Source organism: Podarcis erhardii, assembly GCF_964252035.2.
Source record: "Podarcis erhardii genome assembly, chromosome: 6".
Classification (NCBI taxonomy): domain Eukaryota; kingdom Metazoa; phylum Chordata; class Lepidosauria; order Squamata; family Lacertidae; genus Podarcis; species Podarcis erhardii.
This window is the reverse complement of record NC_138510.1, coordinates 25,033,644-25,055,463: the sequence shown is the minus strand read 5'-3', so window position 1 is coordinate 25,055,463 and position 21,820 is coordinate 25,033,644.

Sequence of the window (21,820 nt, the reverse complement as noted above, 5' to 3'; positions counted from 1 at the left end):
AGGGCAAGTAACCCTCTGAAAATGGGTTGTGCATTTCGGGTTGTGCCCCGATTCTCCTCACAAAAATTTGGTTGGGATGTTCAAACTTTGGGGTGCCAATCTGTGACATCGCACTACATTCCTCTTTCCAGTAGGCATGGAATTAAGCTTGAGCTGCACTTAGAATCATAGAATCATAGAGTTGGAAGAGACCACAAGGGCCATCGAGTCCAACCCCCTGCCAAGCAGGAAACACCATCAGAGCACTCCTGACATATGGTTGTCAAGCCTCTGCTTAAAGACCTCCAAAGAAGGACCTCCAAAGACCTCCAAAGAACTTCTATGAGCACCATATGCCATGTGGTGATGCCATATGTAATGGCAACTACCTATTCTCCAATTGTCCCTGTGGACTAGAGAAGAGCCTCTCAGAGGTGTGAATCAACTCTATGTGTACCCTGAATAACAAGACAAGTTGGGGTGATTGAGGATTGAATCTCATGTTCCCAGTGGGTTGTTCTGTTGACAAGGCATGTTGAGGCAGATCTGGGATCCTTCAGCTGGCTCTGTTGCCTCAGTTTCCCCCAGAAGTTAAATGTAGGACATCCCTCACATCCCACTTCTCTTTTCTGAGAAAGGAAACTTAGCTGACCAGGGAAACATAAGAGCTTGACAGGGAAGGGGTGGAGAGGAAGGGGAGGGGTGGAGAGATGGGGAAATATTTCATATTGATGAAGATGTCTAGCTTTTTGTCATGTGAGTTATCTTCCCAGTGCACTCCAATCACAGAGAGATGTTGAAGTAAATAAACAGAGTTGTTCTTCACTTGAGTCATCATCTCCCCAACAAATATTGACTGTGAGAACAGGCTGTAGGTGGTGGGGTAGCTTTCTTCACTCCCAATTGTTCTGTTTCCTAACAAAAAATTTAAAACAACTCCCCCTGTTTTCTTCACAAAGGATGCTTCTAGGAAGGTGAAAGGGTGGCAAGAAAAAACTGTGACCTATCCTATTTTTTTTAAAAAAAAAACAACAACCACCAAAGGTAAAATCAACAGCATTGTCCTCTAGACCTATCTGTCTGAACAGTGACAGCTTTTTTAAAAAGTCAGGGGCACCTCTCTCATGACCCCAGTTTTCAAATGTATTGCACCTAAGTGAGGTAGCATGATGTCTATTTCTCAACCCTAAAATATTAAAGCCTAACTTGCAGGAGAATTGCTGCACCTATCTTTCTAAAATTTGGCCACATTTATCCCCTCAGAAAAAGCAACCTTGCCTGTAATTTGCATCCAATTATGGAAGAAAGTTTAAAAGGTGAGAGACTTTTTTCTCATTTAAAAATCAATCAAACAAATTTTGCTCCCTGCAAGAAAACTCCTGGGTTGATTTACCAGAAATTTGGCTGGATGTCTGCAAATTCTGTCCATTTATGTGAAAACTATATGGCCATTTTAGGTCCCCCATGACACTGGCGGAGGAAAGGGGGGGCAGCGGTGGTGGGCCACCCTAGGCGGTGGGGTCCCTGCTGGCTGAAGGAAGGAGGAAAGCAGGGAGAAGCAGAGATGGCAAGCTGTGTGCTGGTTGGGACATGAGGAGGGCTCCAGTTGTAGTTCTATCTCTTGGTTAAATGGGGGGGGGGTGTCGTGTCGGCTGGCAGGAAAGGAGGCGGGGAGGGGGAGTGAGGAGGTGGAAAGGTTCTTCCTAAGGAACTCGTGCATGAGCAGCCCATGCCCTTTTGTGCTTTGGGGTCTGCTACTCTGTTCATTACGGCCTTAATGCTGTTCTTGGGATCTGAGGAGGCGATGGAGTAGCTCATCAAGTGGGGGTAGCAGGAAGAGAAGAGGTGGTCATGGGCCTGTTAGGAGCATCCTACTCTCGTGTAGGACCCTGGCAGAGACACATGCCCGACTGGCATGTTCTCTTCCTCCTGGTCGTTGAGTTCCCATTGGCTGATCTAGTACAGAACTGGAATTATGGACTGCTTGGTCTGCTGTCTGGTTGCTGACCTTTGATGACCAACTTCAAGGCCCCTGTTCTCCCTTCTGATCACACGTTTATCTTTCAACTTTGACTAGAAGCCTTTCAAATAGAGGACTCCTTCCGATAGCTTTTCAGTTCAAATACAGCACTGTCCCCTGTACAAAGGAGACACTTGGCCACTCTAGCACTGGGCTCCCTCTGGCTGCAAACCTTATAAAATCCAGCATTTCAAAATACTGCCAGAATTACCTGGATCTGTGGGTAGAGCTGAAGAGCATGCCTGTACCTTTAAATTATCTGATGGATTAAAACAGATAAATTAAACTATGCATTCTTGCCTTTTCCCCCTTAAAAAAAATGAATATATGCAAATGACCAGCGGCTGCATACGGGCATTTCCCCCTTTAGGAGAATTGGGAACTGTTGGTACTTTGCAGATTTTGCATTTCTCCTTCCTGTTATTTTCCTCCTGAAGAATATAAATTAGTCACTGCTAAGTCTTTGAATTTGTTCTGTTCACTTCATGGGTGTTTGCATAGCTCATGTGGCTGGTGATCACAGAAGGACCCTTGTTTTGCCCATGCACAGGTAAATCAAGGAAACCTTCAACAGAGAGCAGGAAGGATGTGCTTCCCCATGTCCGATATAACAGGACTGGTGGCTCTCTGTTCCTAAGTATGTCTGTTCGCACTCATCAGCTTTGCAGAGCAGCCTCAACCAGCAAAGCCCGCTGCTGGCTGTGTTTGGTTTTTCACAGCTGGAAGTTGCTTTTGTGTACGACCGCAGATTCCTCTCAGTGGGTTGAGACTTGATTTGCAGTAAAGGCCACTCGGGAGAGGATGTAGAGAAGGCAGGCTGGGAGGGGTGGGGGGGAAGGAAAGCAAAGATGTGTTCGTAGGCCTGATCAGAAAAGCAATAATGAAAAGTGGAGGGAGTGAGGGAGCAGTGGGAGTTTTCTCATCAATCCTAGGTCCTGTTGGGCCGACGGCCTCTCTGGTATGTTTAGGGATGGTGTACGCTTTAACAGCCTCCATTTACTAATGCAGTAATGACCTGCTGGAGGAGGATTTTGGCCGCTGTGCTAATTGCATTCCTTTGCTGCACAATAACTTAGCACATTATTAAGATTCCATGGAACAGGCCCAGGGGAATTCATCTCTCTTCACCAATTCCTTCCCCCACCTCCACCTCATCTCTCTCACACACCCTTCTTCTCTCCCTTCCGAAGTCCAGCAGGGAGGCTTTTGAGGCTGAAATACAGAAAAGCTCTCCATCATTCCGGAGACCCAGAAGAGTGACAATTTACCCTTCAATTAAACATGGCAGGGATGGTGTTCTTCTTCTGAACTAGAGGGTGCTGAGATATTCACCAGCAAAGGCCCAGCGCAGCAATTTCAGGCTCATTTGTTTATTGTCTTTCACCTTGCCGTATTTTCTCTTCTTTGTGTTTGTTCAAGGAGCAGACAGTTCAAGAAGCCGCCATGCTTCAGTAAACAGAGTGCTGGGTGAGGATACGATAAGACATTTAGGTTCAAAGCCAAGCCCAAACCAAAGGTCTGGTTCATGCCATAACCATTTCTTCCTGGGGATTTTGCCCAACCAAATTTGATGCCTTTAACACCAGCTGAAAGTGATTCGTAGAAAGCAAAAGAGCAGAGCTCAGGCCAGAGATCTTGTTCCATTAATGGCCTGAGATAAGAGCCAGGATAGCCTCTTTCAAGCAACCTTGGGTGGGGGGCTCTTAAGAAGTCCATGCCATCAGCTCCTGGAGGCAGTCTCAGATTCTGAAGAAGGTGAGGAAGGTGGCATATCGGGGTAATATCAAATAAATAAATAGCCACATGAAAGTCCATTTGCCGCACAAGGTATCTTGTTTATTGAAACAGAAAATCCATGTGGTTCCCCCCACCCCTTGCAATTGTCATGAAAAAATTCTAATACTTGACCAAACTACCTTTAATTTTTACACTAGGTCAATTAATATTTCCAGTCCCAGGAAAGTGTTATGTGTGTACTGCTATAGATATGAAGCAGCCTTTTGTATCCCACCTTCAAAACTAGGGGTGGTGGTGGTGAAGAGGTCAGGAGAAAAAACTGTCTACGTGAAATATTTCAAGCATGATACCAATACCCTTAAGTGTTTTAGAAAAGCTTTTCAATAATAATAAGTTCTTTTGATGAGCAATTACTTCCTGTCTGTAGCCAACATTACATTGGCTGCACGTATAATACATGTCACTCAGTGCCATTACTTTTTGAGCATAAAAGTTTAATGTGTTGCAAGTTGTGTTTTTTTTTTAATAAAAAAAATACATGTGAAAAGTTATCTTCTTTGAATACACTCAGCTTTCTGCTGCAGACTGATTATGCTCAGGTGTAGACATGAAAATGGTTTTGGATTTCCCCCAAAGAAGCTCATTAATGCATTAGTCACAAACAGGTTCCAAGGCCAATTGACCTCAGTTTCTACACTTCCTTCTGTGATCTCCTTCCAAGCTCTGCATCAGCTGCAGAAAATACCCAGAAAGAAAAGAAATGGCAAAGTTGACAAAAAAATAAATGTTTTCTTTAGCAAACAGGACCTATTCTGCTTCATGACTGCTTCGTGAAATGTGGGTCGATGCCACAGAAATAATCCTATATTCAGGGAAAAGCAGTGCGAGCATACAAAGGGATACAAAGGGCACACTCAAAATTCCCCCCCCAACCACGCCCATCTGCTCTCTTAAATGTCATTTCTTTTCTTGACATATACTGTACTGTGATTGTTAAATGCAAAAGTAGTTTGAGGATGAGACAACATCCCAGGTGCGAGATAGGCACATACATATACAGTGTGTGTGTGTGTGTGTGTGTGTGTGTGTGTGTGTGTGTGTGTCCTGCTATGGCCTAGAAGTTGTTAGACTCCAGCTCCCATCAGCCCCAGTCAGCATTTCCAATGATCAGGGATAATAGGAATTGTAGTCCAACATCATTTGGATGACCACAAACTTCCTCATCCTTGAACTATAGCTTTTGGCACCATCCTTTTTGCTTTTAAAAATATAGTATATTTGCATATGGTAGGCACCTTGCTCCTGTAGAGGCATTTTTGAATGGAAGAGGGAGAGTAATAGTAATAGTAATAGTAATAGTAGTAATGACATGACGACAACAACAGCAACAGACCCTCCAAGTGTCCCTATTTTCCAGGGACAACCCTGATTTAGAGAAGCCATCCCAGTTTCTGATTTGATCCTGGAATGTCCCACTTTTCCTTAGGATGTCCCTATTTTCATTGGCGAGATGTTGGCGGGTATGGTGTTTTCTGGCTCCCAAGCCATCTGAAGACAATCCTGTATAGGGAAGTTTTTTTTAATGTTTAATGTTTTATTAAGTTTTATATATGTTGGAAGCTGCCCAGAGTGCTGGAGCAACCCAATAAGATGTGTGGGGTATAAATGGTAAAATTATCATTATGGAATGGGACGCCCCTATTTTCATCAGAGAAATGTTGGAGGGTATGTAATAATAATAATAATAATAATAATAATAATAATTTTATTATTATTATTCTGCAGCACCTTTCTGGAACACAGCACAGGGGCTATAGATTGAAGGAGAATACCGACTCCTGCTCTTCCAGGACAGAAGCCTCTTCTGGATCAGAGAGACAACCAAGAACAGAGGGACACAGTTGGAGACAGCTCAACAAATCATCACACAACTCATCAGAGTTGTCTATGTGAATGGCATGAGTGAGGTCAAGCAAAGCTGGTTCGGAAAGTAGACAATGCTTATTCAGTCCACACTCCCCCACCCCTGCAGTAGCCTTGTTTGGGCACTATACTGTGCACAGTTGAGAACTGTGAGAAGGAAAGAGTGAGGTCACAGTCACTGATCACACCCTCCCTGTTTGCATCACTGCTGGCCCAAGGAATCTATACATATCTGAAGTAGGATGCCTGAAAAGTTCTAAACCACAGAGGAAGTCTACATGCGAAGTGATCCATGCGACGGTCACCTCCAGGCTTGATTATTGTGACTCGCTCTATGTGGGGCTGCCCTTGAAGCTGACCCAGAAACTCCAGTGGGTGCAGAATGTCACGGTGAGGCTCCTTACAGGGAGGGTCCTTGCCACGGGATCACATTCATCCAGTGCTTTACAAACTGCACTGGCTCCCAGTGGAGTACAGGGTCAGGTTTAAGGTGCTGGTTTTGACCTTTAAAACCCTATGCGGCCTAGGACCCATGTACCTATGGGACCACCTCTCCTCCCCTGCGGAGGACCTTAAGGTCCAGAAATGACAACATTTTGGAGGTCCCTAGTCACAAGGTGGTTAGATTGGTCTCAACTAGGGCCAGGGCCTTTTCAGTACTGGGCCCAACTTGGTGGAACGCTCTGTCACAAGAGACTAGGGCCCTGAGGGACTTGACATCTTTCCGCAGGGCCTGCAAGACAGAGCTGTTCCACCTGGTCTTTGGTTTGGACTCAGTCTGACCCTTATGTTTCGCTCCCCTTATGGTTTTGATCTATGGGCTACTTTTAAAATGAGACTGCATTTTAAATTGTATTTTAACCTGTATTTTAAATTGTGTTTTTCCCCCCTATTATGTTTTTATTGTAATTTTACTGGTGTTAGCTGCCCTGAGCCCGGCTCTGTCTGGGGAGGGCGGGGTATAAATAAATTATTATTATTATTATTATTATTATTATTATTATTATTATTATTATTATTACACTAGTAGATCAGGTTCTCTGCTACAGATATTCCCCTCTCTCAAAAGCATGGACAGTGGGGACATGACATCAGGGGCGTGGCCTCTGGGTGCAGCTGTTATCTGCCCCTCAAGCGAGTTCCGCTTGGCCCCTGAGATGATATGCCATGGGCACCAGTGCCCCGCCTAGCCATTTCTGTGTTTCACAAAGCATAGCTTGTTCATTATTCCTCAAATTTGGTATACGCAGACACATCTTCTTCTTGTAAATTCCATCTGAGACATTGGTCGCATAAACAAATGTAATAGGTTAGCTGAATGAAATAGAAACAAGCCAATTCAAGTGCTTTGTTTGTTTTCTTAAAATGCCTAAGTAGGGTTAAATCATGCAAAAGATGTTATAGTGGTTGGATTTTAAGATATTGATTTTTTTATAAAAATACAGTGCAGTCCAGAATGAAAGAAAGCTTGTATCTTCATTGTTTTTCTGATGCCCCAAATGTCAGGTGATGAACTGTCACTGGATGCTAAGACGTGTAAGCATCATAAAACTGCTTGCATAGGCTTGCTTGCGTTTTGGACTTGTTCATTCAAAGGTCAGAAAAGGGGCATTGCTGTAAGGCTTCCAGACATGTGTAATCACAGCCAAATAGACAGTTCTGCAATATTCTCACATAAATCTCTGCAGAGTTTTCCTTCCTATTAAATAGCAAATTAAATAATTTGAAAATTGATTATAAAGATGAAGAGATTGCAATCAGCCAGTCCTCCATCATACCACTGCCTTTCCCTGCTTCCCTCACATGGCTTATTACATTATTCACCAATGTGTGAATAATCAAACCATGGTGTGAATCAGCCTTCCAAGTCGATCCAGTGCAATTCAAGAGAAAACTATGGTTTGCAATCCTGGAGGACTCACTCAAACCATAGTTTCCTGGTTTTGCCATGCTTCTTCCTATTCCAGGAATATACCATTTGGGATCTTTCTGCTAGCCTACACCAACAGTATGTTGCAACAAATCATAGGACTACAGTTTTCCAGGGGATGTTACTATTGTCTGTATTGCTGCCAGATTTACAGATGGAAAAGCTCTGAACCCCAGATTACTCTAGGATTCTTTTGGAACATCTTTGGATAGAGTTTTTTGAAGGCCTTCACATTCTTGTGCTCTTTTTTTTTCTTTACTAAGAGACATGCAATTATATTTTGATTACCATTCCTTAATGAGGTTAATGAATTAATAATGATGCTTGCAAAGGTCTGAGCAGCAGAAATGGAAAAAAGGAAGATAGGTTATTGTTTAAAAAGAACATCTGTCTAGAAAATAGAGCAACTAACAGGAAGGTTGTTGAGCTGACTTAGACATACAGTGTCTTTCTGGACTAGTAAATTTCCCCTCCCACCATTTCGTAGTTCCCTGTATTATTTCTCTGTATGAAGAGAGCCACTGAGTCTAATAATATTTTCAAATTAAATACCTTGGCAGAAGAACAGGAACTGCAGCTCTTTTTCTGCTCTACTGGAATGTTTAATTTATTTTTTATTTATTTTTTGCTTACTGTTTCTGGTAACTCCAGCTGGTGGCAGGACCTGGCTTGTAATGCTAACCACATATGGGACGTTCATGGGTGGAGATGCCAAGTCTAAAATTATCCCCCCGAACTTGTCTTTTGAAGGGTGAGGGAGCCTAGAAACTTCTATTTGCTCTTTTATGTGTAAAGGAAATGGTAACACATATATGAGATTCATATGCAACTTTTAAAAAATTGTAACTATATAAAGGTGCAGCAACAACAATAATAACGATTATGGTACCTCTTAGGTTCCCGGGTTCCTGTGAGTAGAACTTGCTCATGGACTCTTCTCTGGGAGAAGAGAGTAGGTTATATTTGCCAATTCCCCCTTCTCCTGTATCTCACCCCTCAAATCTGCTCCAGCAGGTTGGAGGACCACCCAGAATAGTCTTTGTGTATATGGTGGTAGGGATGGAGGGTTGCCACAGTGAGTTTCAGGGGAACGGGGAATTGGCAAAAATCCCCTCCCCTCCTTCTGCCAGAAGGATTTCTTTCTGGATCAAAAGTCCATCTGTGAACAGAAGTAACCCTTCTATTTGTGGGAGGGTCACTTAGGCACCAAACTACTGTCAATATCACAGTTTATTCTCAGCTTCTCTGGGATCAAAGACTCTCTGGACTCTTGTGTGCACACATTATGCTGTGGCAAGCCAGTTTTAGGTCATCTCTTAGGACATCTGAAGATATGTGGAGGAAGATGACCAATTAGTTCATCACAGACCATTTTTTGTACATTTCTACCCATATGTTCATTCTAATTTCTGTATTAAGCAAAAAAATATTTTAGAAAAGAAACTTTTGAATTGGGAATGGATTTTACTGTAAAAATATGCGGTTCTAATTATATGTTCCTCTCTAAAGACACATTTCTAAGCATATTTTAATACAGTCCTTAAACCATATCAAGAGTGTGCAGGAAATGAAAATGCTGGTGGATAACTGAGTGCCAATCCACACATTATCCCAAGAGGTGTGGATCAGGGAAGCACTTAGCAAAGTTCATAAAAATCAAACCCCTCAAAGTTCCCAACAAGAGAGGTCCACATTATCATGAACACAGCAGGAAGGGAAGAGCAACCCCATTCCATCCTTATATCTGCAGGAGTGGACAGATTCGATCTGCATTGACAGCAGAAACCTGAGCGGTCAGTGCACTTGACCTCCTGGCAGTGAAGTCATGGCTGCTTACATAGAACAAGGGGTGGTGGGGAGGTCAGTGCAGTGCAGATGGAGCCAATCCAACATGCACTGTCCTCCATGCCTCCTCCCCATACTTCTCCTGGTAAGCAGAAGTACTACTCTACTGCCAGGAGGTCAAATGTGCAGAGCTGCCCCTCCACACCAACCACTTCTCAGGAGAACTCCCACCCTATTTGCCCTAGCCCAAGAGTTCTCTTCTTGGAATAATAAAGACTATCATTCACATTCAAAATAATGAGACCAAGGCTACAATCCTATACAATCCTGTAGAAACAGACTTGAGATTAAGTACCATTGAATAGTGTGAGTATGCATGCGTAGGTTTGCTCTGCAAAATTCTTTGGGATCCCTCTAGGATAGAGGCCCTCAAACATTTTGCATCCACCAGAGCTCTTTTAAGAAAACATTTCTAAATATTACCTCTTAGTGGATCATGTTTGACTTCTTGTATGGCATAAGTAGCAACAGATGAGCTTGCGGCTCTGGAATTTGTATCACCGAAGTTTTGCTAACCATGCTACATACTGAACATTTAGGGGGGGAAGCCTGTGTGCAATGTTTTTCATTATCAGGGCCTGCTCTTGCCTCTTTAGCAGCAATCAGAGATGCAGACATTTAGTAGACATGGAGCAGGTAAAAAGAAAAACTCTACTTGCTAAAAACTCCTGTATGTTGGGCAGAGCAACAAGAGTCATTAAAATAAAGCAACAATCCTGATCACCCCAATCTTTAAAGCACTGCAGAAAAGTGAAGTTAACACACTGAAGCATGTCTCAGGCCAAATAGGTGGACTGTCAATAAATTACATAATACAATTGGGGCATTACAGGGGTTCATCAGTTTATGGGAAAGGGAAGTGGGCGGATATTTTGATGCTAATTCCTTAATGTTTTTCAGACCCTGAGCAGCAGCTGCTGTAGGTTCCTCACTTCCCCCCGCCCCGTCCCAGATGTCTTGTGGATGGAGTTTCATTAGTGTTTAGGGACTGAACACTCCCCCAAGCTCCCTCTCTTCATTTTATGAATAACTATTTATTATCTAATGGAAACTGTCTCTCACATCTGTCCTTTTGATGTTCCTCTGTTTCCCTACCACCACACACTTTTAAAAATATGGAGCTGTACAAAAGGGCATATTTGTAATCTGGCTGTGTAAAGTGTGCATTGCCTACTGAGCTCTATGGCTCCAATGGGCATTGTTGTGCATCAGGGCTTTTCTATGAGGATGTGCCACAGCTGTCATTAATATTTTGTAAAATGTGTTGCTGTTCTACCCATGTGGTTCAACCACTTGTGGAAGTTTAGCAGGTTAAGGTTGTGGTCAAGTGTCTGAATGGGAGACCACCTGGGAGCCTTGTGTATACCACCTTGGGTCTCATGATGGGAGATAAGTGAGATTTAAATAGACTTGAATAATGCCACCTAGAGTTCAATACAAACAGATGTACTGCACAAGCTCACTAATATGCATCAATCTACCAAGTAATAATAAGAATTTACTCCCCAGCCCCCATATGTCCACTGACAATTTGACAGACTTTGAAACGGACCAGTCACTGCTATGGGCTCTTAGTCTGTTCACAATATGTTTGTGATAAAATAGGCTATTGCCTATATACTGCAATGAATTAGGTAGCCTTTCAAGTGCTACTGGTCTTTTTGCTTCTTTTAGCATAAAGGGTAATTTTTATAATTATTTACTTAATCTAATGAAGGAGAGAAATGTTGGATTCACAGTTTATAACAGAAACATGCGTGTATCTTGAAAAAGCAACCCTAAATTGTGTTGCAATGATTTGAAAGAGCCCTTTCACCTGACCTCTGGTGTACAGAGTCAAACTTTTTACCCACAGGCAAGTGGCAATGATCTTAGGTTTGGTTGCCATAAACAGTCCTGTTGAACTCACCACTGGGAACAGAATGAGCTCCACTCAAACTGGGACTGCACAATAATAAATCATGACATTAATTTGATTATTCTCTTTAAGCAATAAAGTGCTATCCTATTAAATGACTCAGCAACCTTCCAGCAACAAGTCTGCATGATGCAACCCAAACAGCCATCAGGGCAACTATATATATATAAAGAAACCAAGACATATTCATAAAAACGTGTCTTAAAATAAGTTCCTCTGAAATATTGTAGTCGCCAGTTCCCAGGGCTCTGTATGCTGATATTATGTGCTAAATAATAATAATAAAATATATGCATCCAGACAATATTTATGCATTAATCACAGTTGAAACCCACGACCTGTATATGTGATGAAATTCCACACATTTGCATAATTTATTATTCAATTTTTCCTGGTTTGCATCATTTATTCTACTTTTGCAAGTCGTGACAGGGGAAAGTCCCAGAAATTTTACCCATCCACTCCTGCCAGTGGAAGAGGGAGTGAAACATGACAGAAGGCAGAACCAAATTCAGAACAGTCTTGACAGGCTGGGGCAGGGGCTGAGAACAAGAGGGCATTTGATAGATATAAATGTAAAGCCCTGCATTTAGGTGGAAAAGATGGGGATGTGAGGGCGATCTGGCTGCGACATCTGTCACCCCATTGATCGCCAGGGTTGATTCGGCTGATCTAGCTGGCTAGGCGGGTGTCCCCTTCCTCCCTCACCGCTCCATGTGCGTCCCTCCCGAAGCTGCGCGCTCGGTGGAAGAGGACGACCATCCCAGATAGAAGGAGTGTACCGTTCTTCGGTCAAGGGTATACGATAGCTGCGCTCCCCTGCTAGAACCTCCAAACAAGCTCTAGGTGGAAAAGATGGAAGAGACACATATAAGAGGGACTTGGGCATTGAAAATAGCTTGGTGTCTTATGCTGCAATCCTCTAGACACTAAAGGCATAATTCAAACCCCTCAGTCCCCACACTGGGGGGATTTAGATGGAGTAAAGAGCTCCAGCCAGCCCAGAGCGGTTCCACAAAAGGGCAGGGAAAAGTTGATTCAACAGGATTCTGGGCTGACCCGACTGTTTGGGCATTAGACTCAACTTGGTGGCATTGGGCTGAAGTTGGACCCATTCATTACACAAGTTCCAGACTGGCAAATTCCAGACCAAGCTTTTGCCTGCCTCTGTCTTCTGTCCCAGATGGCGTGAACAATGGAGCTCTGTATTGGTGGCAGCTACATGGCTGCCTCACACCCTCCGCCCGGCCTGAGTTTGGATTCGTCTGTTAAAAAAACCATTACCCATTGAACTCACATGTAGGATTGGACTGTTGGAAGCTGAACACAAGGCAACAGTGTGGTGTGGCCATTTAAAAAGCTGGTGCAATTTTAGTTTGACTTCCAGAGACCCTTCTGACTCTTTGATTCCAGAATCTCTTCATACCCATAAGCGCTAGAAACTGGAATAATTAAAAATGGAAGTTTAGAATTCTAGGAAAGCAAATTCTTCATCCACTAACACTTCATGTGTTTTTCTTCTGCTCCTATGGAATGGGGTAAACACATAACCTCCATAGAATTACTTTGACCCAGGACTTCTCCACACTTACCTTTCATTCTCTCTTTCCAGGCATTATCCACACTTTAAAGCTCTGTGTCTGAGCACCCTTTTCTTTGCTCTGTATCTTTGCCCAGAAAAACCTGCTCTTTAAAGCTGAGCTGGAACAAATGGCAAGCCACAGGAAGCCTGAGTTGACATTTGCTCCAATTGAGTGCTAAAGAGTGGATTTTTGTGGGGAAAGCTCCAGGGCAAAAGGAAAAAAGTGTTCCCATACACAGTGTGAAACTGTGCCTGGAAAGAGCAGAGCAAAAGGTAAGCGTAGATAAATCTCAACTCTCTGCTATTAGCAAGGTGTTTCTTGAGCTCCATTGCATGGGCAACTCCTTGTCAGACTTGTGTCCCACTGAGATCTATGCTGGAAACTGTAATGAGAAATGGAGACTCACCTCATGAATACTTAGGGTGGGAGTTCTATTGAAACCAGACATCATTCCATCTGCTTATCAAAGTCATCGTATGTTCGCAGTTCAGGGCAGATGAAAGAGTAAACAATGAATAAAGCTTACTGATCTGTATCTGGAGCCTTTTAATGAACACAGAAAATTAACAACAGTGAAACTGCTTATTATAAACTCGTCTTTTGTTCTGTAATGATAACCAGCTCCCTTACAGGTGATAAAAGCCAACAGGAAGATACTAAGTGATTTAGTGGACAGGAAGAGTCAAGGTGAAGCGTCCCTTTGAACTTTGGAAAGCCAGTGTCATCAGGGGGAAGCCATCAAAAGAAAGAAAGAAAGAAAGAAAGAAAGAAAGAAAGAAAGAAAGAAAGAAAGAAAACCGAATGTAAGGAATTTTCATCATGTCATTTTATAAATCATTCATGTACAGTGGTACCTCGGGTTAAGAACTTTATTCGTTCTGGAGGTCCGTTCTTAACCTGAAACTGTTTTTAACCTGAGGTACCACTTTAGCTAATGGGGCCTCCTGCTGCCACCGTGCTGCCACCACGCGATTTCTGTTCTCATCCTGAAGCAAAATTCTTAACCCGAGGTACTATTTCTGGGTTAGTCTGTAACCTGAAGCATCTGTATCCTAAGGTACCACTGTACCATGTTCATTTCTGGTCACTTCATCTTTTACTAACACACACACACTCCAAAAATGATAAAAAGGAAAGTGGAACTGGATATGGCATAGATTATGGTTCCTCAATAATAATAGAAACATCTAGGCATTAAAAGCTTTCCATACTAGAAGTAGCCAAAAGAAAAAGAAATTATTGATGGCCTAAAGAAAGAGGCAGTTTAGAATTGACGATGAAATATATAAATTCATAACAGAGTTGGCAAAAGTGACCTAGGAACAGCTGTTTATCCAGTCACATTAACAAAGCGAAAGCTTCCTATTCTCATAGTTTGCAGCTGACTTCTGGAACCCATGGTCACTGCAAACAGAGTATCTGTGCAGAAAGAGTACAAAAACAGGAATATTGACATTCAACATTTATTGAGTAAGATAGTTGGTGGGGGGAGGTGGGGGAATAGGAAGACACCAAAAACAAGAAGAAAAGTGGACAGCTTTAGGAGAGCTCTAGATGTGTAGAGAAAAGTTGATTAGGACCAATGTGTTTCAGAATAAATCCTTCATCAGGTGGCACTCTTGAATTACAGGCCTTGTGATCTGAAAACTACTGTTGTCATGACAGTGGCTTGCAGACCAGGTTGAGAAGGTGCTAGTAATCAGGAGTGGCTCACCCAGTAGAGCAGAGTTGCAGTAATAGCCTCCCATCATCAACAGCGCTGCTGTTTACCAGAAGGGGTGAGGCAGTGGCAAAGTCAGGGCTTCACAGGCTCATAAGAAGATATGAACAGCCTGCTGGATCAGAACAATGACCCATCTAGTCCAGCATCCTGGTATCACAGTGGCTGATCAGATACCTGTGGGAAACCAGCAAGCAGGATTCGAGCACAAGAGTACTCTCCCCACCTGTGGTTTCCAGCAACTGGTATTCAGTATCACTGCTAACTCCAACTGTGGAGGACCAGCCCAGCCACCATGACTAGTAGCACCCCAGCAGAAGTACAGGACTGGATCATTACCACCTTTCTTCTGCCCCTCCTGGCAAGTGGCAGTAATGCTGCTGCCAGGAGGTGGAAAGTGTGGGGGTGGAGAGGCTGTTCCTTTGGGGCAAGTGTTCAGATTGGGTCCAGAGGGAAAGGGCAAGAATTTGGGCAGTAGTGCCTTGGAGAGGAGGAAGGCCTATTAGCTTCATCTTGCCCAAGGGGATGTTCATCCCACCTGAACCTGCAGCTGGCACTGTGCAGTTATTTCTTGATCAGGGCTACACTTTTCAAGGGTTCCCTGTGTTATGCAGCAGGAAGTGGCAGCATTGGGGACATCATAGAAGAGGCAAAGTGCATTTGGTGGGGTAAGCATGTGAAAACTGCTTTTCTTTTACCTAGCATAGCAATTAAAGGTGGTGGGAAAGCAAGCTACTTGGGGGACGGGCTGCTCATGTCCCTGCTCCTCTCCCCAGTTGGGCAGTACTCAACTGTTTTACTCAGAGTAATGAACATTACTAAGTTGGCACCATTAATTTCAGTGGGTCTACTCTGAATAAAACATAGTTAAATCCTACTTTATGTTATGGATATGTAACTTATTCCAACCATTTACACAGCTGTTTTATATATATATAATTGTAAGCATTTTAGATATTTCAATACATAATCCACCCCAAAACAAAAACAAAAGGCATATTTATAGGGTTAATGGAATACTCTTCAGATGCAGGGATGGGGACGAAATTTGATTCAGTTGTCATTCAAAGGCAAATTTACCCAGTTCACACTTTCCAATACAATACATGAACCATAACAGCCATCCTTCAAAATTCACACTTCGAATTTTGCAATGCAATTCTCCAGCCAAGTAATGTGTACAAAAACAACAACATGCCTAAATATTAGGGGAAAGGTGGGAATATTCTGCATAATTGCACCCAAAAATGTGTATTTTAGAGAAATTTGCACTAACATGCTGGTGGATTTTCAGGATAACATCTTTTTTAAAGAATTACAAAATGATGTGGAAATGTGATGAATATGGGGGACTGAATTTATGATTGGAGAAAACAAGAACCAGAGAGAATTGAAATTGACAAATTTGCCCATGCCTGTTCCAGTGTTAGAGAGGAGTGCACACTTGAGGGCAAGCATCTGCACTGGGGAGCCTTTTATACTCACATAGACTCACCATCTAATTTACAGCACTAATCATGCTGGCTTTTAAACTGTGAAATGAGCTTACACCAGTACAGCAGTGCAGTTTACCTTCCAAGGCATGTGTTGAGTGACAACGATGCAATGGAAGGATACAAGCAGTTGTGCCCCTACTCTACTCACACAAGCACCCAAACACCTTAACAAGGCGTAGGTTGCAATCTAGAAAATTGAAACATTTCATTACATCTCCCAGTTAGAGATGGGAAGGCCTGGGGGAAAAACTGGAATAAAACCCCAGGGGTTCCCCCCCCGTGTTTTTCCAAAGCTGTTTTCCCCGGGGGGGGGGGGACAACAACAACCCCAGTTTGATATAGTTTGAATATTTCACACACTTTTTTTCAGTTGTTCTGTGGGGAAACGGCTTTGGGGAAAAACGGAAAAAACTGTTTGTTTTTCAATTTTCCAGGTTTTTTTCCAGGCCTTCCCATCTCTACCCCCAATACAGCAAGGAATATGAAGCACCCATGTTTTCTCATGTCCTCTCCTTCCTCTGTCCCCTTATCCTGCCCCTCATGTATCTATGCTGAAATGGAGGGGAAATATCAATTATGACCAATACCTTGCTTCCTTTCCTTTATGTTAGGGTGGAAGCAGGCAACAATACTGATGTCAGAACAGGAAGGGGCATAAAGGCTCTCTAGGTTGTCAGTGCCACATGGGAACTACACAAAGTTATGAATGTGTTTCTCTGCAATCTGTCTATCTATTTATCAAGAGAAGAAATATCAAATTCTGTACCATGTTACGGCTTCAGCTGAAGCACAAGCCATCAGCCCATGAAACTGTATAGACACCAGGGTTGCCTGCTTAGATTATTTTCCTAATGCCGTCAACATTCCTCTCTTCAGTAGGCCTGATACCAATCAGTATTCACAGTGAGAGGTCTTGACACTGATAATTGATCAGAAATGAGAAAGCCAGTTGACTCAAGTGGATTCCTGATTCATTGCCAGCTTGTGAAATGGCATTAAAAAGCTGCAAATGGCATGGAAATTTGTGGTGAATTTTAAACTAGTGTGTACATTCCTTGATTCAAAGGCACTTTAGACCTCTCATAGCGAAGCCGAGAAACGGCTCCCTGGCTTCTCTCTTTCAATCGATACCATTAAAGTCCTTAAAGAAAATCCTCCTCTGTATAGTTATAAAATATCAATTACATACATTTTCATTAGCTGAATGTACTGATCTGGGCAGGTTCATTGGTTGTTTGTTTCTCAGTAAGAGATTGTTGGCATCAAACCAGCCAGAGGAAATTAACAAAAGAAAGCTTAATTTGAGCATTCTGATGGAGTGTTTTGCCCTAAAGATGAGCCCAAAGCGTGTGTGTGTGTGTGTGTGTGTGTGTAGAGCACAACCAGCATTCCTCCTATGACTCAGCAGTGTCCCTGAATAGCAATGATTTACCACTTTGTAGCACCTTCTATTGAATCAGTTCAACAGCACAGGAGAAGCAAAGACTAAGAGCCAAATTGACTTTTCACATGGAGGCATATGAAACATCATCCGAGACTTTTTTGAAACACAAAAACATACTAATGAAAACTGGAGGGAAAATACTAATGGTGGCCAAGACTCTGCTTCCTTTGCTTTATGTAATTATCTAAAATATGTGCATGCTGCTTTTTAGGCTTAGAGTGTATACATCCACAATACAGAATCAATGAAAGTTTGAAACAATAAAGCTTGGAAAATGCAATTGATATAACCCTCCTCCACTAATTTCTTCTGTAGATAGAATATGCTGCTGGGTTTGTTTGAGTTGCAGAAGTTCTGTAATAAGTAGAGTCAGATCTATTGTGAAAGTTCACATTCCGTTACAAGTATATGCAGGACCTGCGCAAAATGTCGCAGTGTGGACTGCTCCTTTTGACCGCTGCAAGATGTTCCGTAATATTGGTGTGACCACTGAGAAGTTCCTGCCACTTATCCTAACCAACCATGCTTCCATTAATGATGGGGTACAAAGAAAGGCCTCCCTACTTGCTTTTAATGAGTGGGCAGGCTGTTGTGGGAGGAGGCAATTTTTAAACTATCTTGGATACTAGCCATTTAGGGCATCCAGATCAGAAGCGACTCACTGGGTGGGGTGGAGTCCCTATGATACCTTCTCAGCAGGTGGGTTGCTCTTGCTTAAAATAGAGGGAGAGAGGGAGGAGTAATGCAGGGGCAAACACATTGGCAGGACTATCAGAGACCTTCCATTTGTGCAGTTGCACTGCACCTACTCCCATGCTGCTTTGCCCCTTCCATTCTTTCTCCTGGTAAGGAAAACCCACCCACCTGCCAAGAAACTAGCATAGTACCTTCACCTCTTCCGGTGAACTATATCTGCTTTAGGTATTGCAGGATAGGAGTCTTATTAACCCATAGGCAAGCATCCACTAACATCCTTGCTACTATAACCTGAACCAGCTGAAATTCATGAAGATTTTTCAAAGGCAGCATCATTGCAAGGCGTGTGGTACTGTAGCCAGACTAGAAAGAGGTTCATCTGGTACACAACACCAAACTGGACAAAGATATACTTAACAGCAACCAGTATTTTGGCATCCTGATGTGAATCCAGGAGCACTTCCTGACTGCAAACCTCCATAATGAACTTCTGACACCTACTACAGACTTTTGTTCCAGCAGGCACTATAACCAAAATTTAAAATTTAAAATTATTTTTTAACATTTTATATTGTAGCTTGTAAACCACTTAGAGATCGTTGTAATTGAGTGGTATATAAATGGTTTAAACAAACAAACAAACAAACAAACAAACAAACCTGATGTTCCCAAAGTTACAATTCCCTGGTCCGGAATATGAATTTCTTTAGTTTGTAATGCTTAGGTATGTTCTGAGTCAAGTGTTCTTTCTGAGAATTTCTGCAACTTGGAGTGTAAAGTAGGAGGCTGCACATGCCCATAGATGCTTTTACAAGTACAGAACATGAATACACCTACCAGTGTACACACACAAGTGCACCCATGCCTGGGGGGGGGGGAGTTTATTGGGTTCATGCTTATGACATCAAAGGAACCCTGTTAGGAATGTTCTGGGATTAACACACTAACCCTATCTGAGCATTCTGAGAGTTCATAAATGTGATGGGGTGGAATTTGCAGGGCCCTTTGCTATGCTTCTCCATAGCAGCAGCTGCAAAACTGTGGTGAGGGATACCAAGTAGATTCTCTCTGCCCTGCTCCGTCTCATTCCATTGTGCGATTTGTCTGTTAGGTGAGAGAGGTGATGCCAATGACTCACTTTCCCTTTCTTGGCTTCTCTTTGACACTGCCAGGAATCAACAGCACATCTCTTCATTCCTTCCACATGTAGATATTGCACTACACAGCATTCATTCTGAAGCCAATGCACATAATCATAAAGGAAACTGAGTCAGCTTTGTTCTTTGGGTCTGTCAAGTCCTTCCAAGCCCAAATCTCAGCTAAACGTTTCAACCCCCACACCCGAGTGCTAAGATTCAGCAGCTTTTTTAAAAAAAAAAATTAATAATGCCCCAGTGTCATATTTTGAAACAGGGCATAGGGTTTTGCTTACCTTGCACCGTTGGGATGTGTGAAACATACACACAGACATGCAATTTTGTTAATCTTATCCAATTCCTTTACGTTTCAGTTTTCCTGAAAATGTCTGCAGATATTTCTCCTGACTGGGACTCTACAGATTTGCCTTCAGATTTTGCCAAAGGAAAACAAAATGAAGAGGGCACTGACAATTAGCATGGAGCCTTCTCTACTTTTGTAGACGCCTCACACAATTTAGAATCCAAGAAACGTAGGGTTCTGCACACCTTGCCCGGAGCCCACACCAGTAGAATACTGTTCCTACATCACATGGAGAGTAATGGTGTCAATGAATGCAGATAGTATGTTTACGGTTCTGGACATGGGACAAATAAGTGGACATGGACAATTTTCACTCCTGTTTCTATTTTCGTCAGAATTCACCAACATTCCTAGTCACAAACATGCATTGGAAGCAACTTTCCTTGGTAGGGCAGAGGGATTTTCACTTCCAGTTAATTTTGAATGTTATGCACTTGCACATAACTTGAGGTCCCCCTAAGTATGCTAATTTTTTTGTGGTTGGCCCATTTGGCTTCCTGCTGGCACAAGGAAGGCCATCCATGGTTGCTATTATAGTCAATGGCCAAACATCTTAAAATACACATTTTTCACCAGTGCAGGGTCTTCCAACATGCCTCAAAATTTTCTTCAAGCAAACTGTTATGGTGGCACTATTGCACAAGAAAGACTTATCCAGGCAGCCAATTGTTAAGCTTCAGTAATGCATAACTCCCACAAGCCTTCAGCTGTGAAATATCTAGTTCACTTCAACAGCTTTGACGTGAGAGAATTGCTGTCCTTCTCCCCCATTTTTAATTCAAGAAGGCTATGTGTTCACACCAACCCACACACCAAGCAGACATTTGTCTACTTTGAAAAGTAAAGTAAGCAGCAACCCCATCGGCCAAAATTCAGAGGAATTTCTCTCCAACACCATGATTTTTCCACAAAACAACTCTAAAACTAAATCTCCATATATATTTTACCAGTTCATTCAGACACTGCCATGGAAAAGACCAAGCAACGTATTGTGCATTTAAAATAACACAAGGCCTTTTCCACCACTCTGTTAGAAAACTCACTTAAGTTTCACACAGTGTCATATTTTCCTACCTCATAATTTTATTATCTTTAATGCGATTATTGTATAACCAAGAACAAATGTTCTAACACCAAACTTCATTGCAACAGATGGATTTTTTAACAACAAAATTTATAAGGATGCCTGCTTCATGTGTGTGTTTCATTTTACATATAAGAACAATCTTCGCAAATGAAAGCCAGGCATGTTTGGAAGATGAGTAATAAGCTATCTGTCTACAGCTGGGATGAGAAACCTCAGGCCTGGGGGCAAAATGCAGGCCTCCAAGCCTCTCTCTCCATGGTCATCAGGACTCTCCTCAGGCAACTCACCCTCCCCACCCATGCCTTATCTCATCAAGCCGCAGCCCTTCACCACGGCCTGCGTTGAACCCTCCTGGCATGTTTTGCTTGGCTGGAATGTGTCCTTGAACTCTGAAAAGACTTCTTGCTTGGTGTGTGAATGTGTGCAGAAACTAGCCTACTGTCACATTTACATGTTGTTTAGCCCACTTTTGCCTCTAGCCACACCCACCATTGGTATGTGGCCCTTGGAAGGTTGACTGGAATGCAATGTGGCCCTCCAGGCTGAAAAAGCTTATCCACCCTGATCTACACACACACACACACACACAGAGAGAGAGAGAGAGAGAGAGAGAGAGAGTGTGTGTTTTGGATGTTTTTCATTTTTTTAATCATGTGACTTTGTCCTTACCTAGTTCTTTTTGCTTTGTGTTTCCACTAAAGTGCTTTCTGGCAATTTCAGCTAACAATAAATGCCCAGTGTGGCTGAAAACCAACATGATTCTCAAATAACATGACTGTAAGGTTGAAAGAACCCTAAAGCCTCTCCCATGTGGGAAATAATCCTGTTTCCTTCAGATGTGTTATTTTCACATGCATTTTATTTATAATGTAGCTGACATTTACAAAGCTGTCTCAATTAGGATCACAGAGGGTCAGCATGAAGGAAATCTTTTTCTCTCCA